General features: G+C 45.5%; 1 protein-coding gene across 1 annotated transcript in view; it reads right to left on the bottom strand.

The window, feature by feature from the left end:
• The window catches only part of NSMCE4A (NSE4A component of SMC5/6 complex), a 30257-nt gene that overhangs the window by 13876 nt on the left and 12847 nt on the right, over positions 1 to 3534 (bottom strand). The gene's annotated exons all lie outside the window — the stretch shown is intronic.

Raw genomic sequence — 3534 nt, 5'->3', positions numbered from 1 at the left:
CGCCGGGGTTCCGGCCTCGGCTTGCCGGGCGCCCCAGCAGGCCTGCATCTTGCGGGTCTCTGGTTCCCCAGGACACAGGCACAGCCTGGCGACGTCAGGGCGCGCGGTGCATGTGTGTCATGGAGGCCGCCGCGGTTGACGCTGGGCTTGGAGACAGAGATGTGGCCTCGTGACCTTAGTTTCTCTGAGCCATCGCGGGGCGGATGCACGGAGGTTCATGGGCAGCTGACAGTCCCACTCCTTGTGAAGACAGGACAACAAACATTAACAACGGAGACTGACTTTCTCCTAGTAAACTCTGTTAACCGGCCCTCCGGAGTATCCGCAGCATGGCAGCTTATGTTCACAATTGCTTCTCAAACTAAAATATTCCCAAATATCTTCAAAAACGGTCCAAGACAGATGGAATTATGTTCAGAAAAAGTCTGAATTTCATGCTACGTATTTTGGAATGAATTGCAAATGTTCCTCAAAAGTTCTCTTTGGTGCTAAGAATACATTCTATTTTCTCACACAATAATGGAAGTTGAGTTTCTACTTAAGTCTACAAAAATACCATTTTGTGCATCTTGTACAGTCAGCTGGAGTTATAAGTGTTGTTTTTTCCCCGCACAAAAGCTGATAAAGCAGCCCAGCCCTACTTACCTGGGTTTCTGGGAAGATATACTCTGACACCTGCTTCATTGAATGAAGTATATTTGGCCTAAGTGAGTCGTGGCCATCTTAACCCTCCTTCCTCAATAACTGGACTAAGGAGAGGCATGTGACCTAGTTCTGCCCAGTGATACATGAGAGGGCTTCCCATCTGGATGAAACACAAAGCCTCCAGAAAAGAGAGCCTTTATCCCCACCCTCACTCCTTCTTCAAGATGCTGGTGTGATGACCTGGTACCTGGCATGATGACAGCCATCTATTACTGATGAAATGACAAACATGAGGAAAGACCAGGATGCTAGGGACCCTGGGGGAGGAGGGACATAACAGAGTTGTTGAGTAACTGCCTACCTCCAGACTCCTCGTTAAGTGAGCTCTAAATATCCTGGGCTAATTGTTTTGCAGTTATCACTTGCAGCTAAGTGGGTTGGAACTGAAACAAGTAGTTAGCATTCCAGGCTCCAGGTAGAAACATCTGGATGGATGCAACGGAGCATGTCATTCAATCCAACAAGCTTTTGGTGGGTGCTAATGAGTCAGACACCCTACAAACACAGTAGGTCACGAGGACGGCTCAGAGACTTGTCTTTGCCTTCCGTGGTCTCACGAGGAGACAGACACGAAACTGATCCTAAAATTCAGATGAAAATACAAGGGATCCAGGAGCCAAAACAATCTTGAAAACGAAGAACAACGTTGGCAGGATTAGCATTCCTCAATTCCAAGACTTACTACAGAGCCATAGCCATCAAGCCTGTGTGGGGTTGGCATAGACAGAGAGATCAATGGGATAAAGTGAAAAGTCCAGAAATAAACCTTTTCATCCATGGTCGATTGATTTTTTTACAACGGTGCCAAGACAATTCAATGGGGACAGAACAGTCCTGGCTACAAATTGTGCCGGGACAATAGGATACCACCATGCAAAAGAATGAAGTTGGGCCTCTCCCTCTTGCTGTACATAAAAATTAATTCAAAATGGATTGGATCTACAAGTAAGAGTTAATATGATAAAAATCTTAGAAGAAAACATAGGTACAAATCTCTGTGACCTTGGATTAGGTGATGGTTTCTTAGATATACCCCCAAAACACAAGCAACCAAAGAAAAAATAGATAAATAGGAGACCAGGTTAGTGGTCATTTGTTAAAGCAGTAAGAGGAAGCTAATACTGGTACCTAGGATGAGCACTAGTGGGAAGAAATTATTCTTCGGGGGCCTGAAGTGTCAGAGAGAAGAAGCAGAGGTACTGGAACACGGGAAGGGCTGAAGCCATGGAGGAGGGGCCACCAGACAGGAGCCGTGGTCCTAGAGGCTTGCAGATGTACCAGAAACAGAGGAGGTGCTAAGAAAAGAGGAAATGGGGGTGAAATACCTTGGTCTCTTCCTCGGAACATCTCTTCACATGATGTTACCTCCCATTGGCTGAGGCCAACATGAAGCCAGAGAGCAAGAGATCCTGTGTGGTACAGTCCACACATCAGTCTCTGGGCAGAGTGAGGCTAAGAAAGGTGGAGATTCATTTTTTAAAATATTTTTTAAGGCTTATTTATTGATTTTGAGAGAGGGGCAGAGAGAGAAGGAGAGATAGAGAATCCCAAGCAGGCACCACACCATCAGCATAAAGCCCGATGTGAGGCTCAAACTCACAAACCATGAGATCATGACCTAAGCCAAAGTCAGGAGTCAGACGCTTAACTGACCAAGCCACCCAGGTGCTCTAAGAAAGGTGGAGATTAATTTGAGATAAAGGTGGGGACAAATGGAGAATAACCTACATGGTGGATAAAAAGTTTATCAGGGTTTATTTAGCTAGGTATAATAGAACCTCCACTACAAGACCTTGGCCAAAATTGTTACAATTTTCCTTGTGACACTAAAAATCTAGAAGTAGACAGTCCAGGATTAGTGCGTTGGCTTAATTGCCTCAACCCAAATGGGTTCGTCTCACTGCAGCTCCCATCTGGTCACATGGCCTCAACCCAACTGCAGGGGAGGCTGGGAGACATGTCTTATCTTTCTCTGTTTCCTTATCTCTTCTTCTTTACTGTCAAAGCCCACTTTCCAACATAGAAGCCAAGCAAACAAACAAAACAAAAAACAAACAAGTAAAAAAACACCCAGATACCCTCCCAGCTTCCCTTGTACCTGTGGTGTGGAATGTGGTCATTCTTAACCAATGGAATTAAAGAGACGTCTGTGGAAGATCTACTCAGAAATGTTTTCTCCACAATGAAATAGACACTGCGAGGAAATGTTCCTCTTTAGCCAAACGTTGTCATGTCCACACGTATTGCTCAAAATGAGGCAGCCATCTTGTGGCCACATGAGGACAGATTAACAAATTCACATTACCGGTCAGAAAGAGTCAGAGTCCTCGATGACACAATGAAGCTGCTGGACCAAAGCCGTAACTGCCCTTCCCCTGGATATCTTGTTACCAGAGGTAATAAATGTCCTTGTTGCTTAAACCACTTTTTACCGGTGTTCTGTTATTTGCATGCAAAACGGACCAAATGATGCATTCTTCCTTAAGCCAATTTGGTTTAGATTTTCTAGCACCAAGATGTAAAGAATCCTAATTTGTGCAACCAGATGCATCCAGAAAAGTAGGAACTGTGCCTGAAACAGGAAAGACTGATTAGCATGGTGGTCACACACAGTAATCAGGAACAGAGCATTGCGAGATGATGGAGAAGAGACCAGTTGGGGGGGAGGGGACAACTGGGTGGACTCCCTCCTCCTTTTCTGGGAGATGAGCCTCTGGGTCACCCTCCTGATTAACATGACATGACAATGAAGAACTGGCAAGGAGTTACCCAGAGGGCGACATCTAGTAAGCAGGCCTTAATGAAGACCAGGCAGAGACGAGAGAGGCA

The sequence above is a fragment of the Crocuta crocuta genome, unplaced genomic scaffold (assembly GCF_008692635.1).
Source record: "Crocuta crocuta isolate KB4526 unplaced genomic scaffold, BGI_CrCroc_1.0 scaffold138, whole genome shotgun sequence".
Taxonomy (NCBI): Eukaryota; Metazoa; Chordata; class Mammalia; order Carnivora; family Hyaenidae; genus Crocuta; species Crocuta crocuta.
The sequence above is the reverse complement of the archived record's forward strand: the minus strand, read 5'-3'. Positions and strand labels throughout refer to the sequence as shown.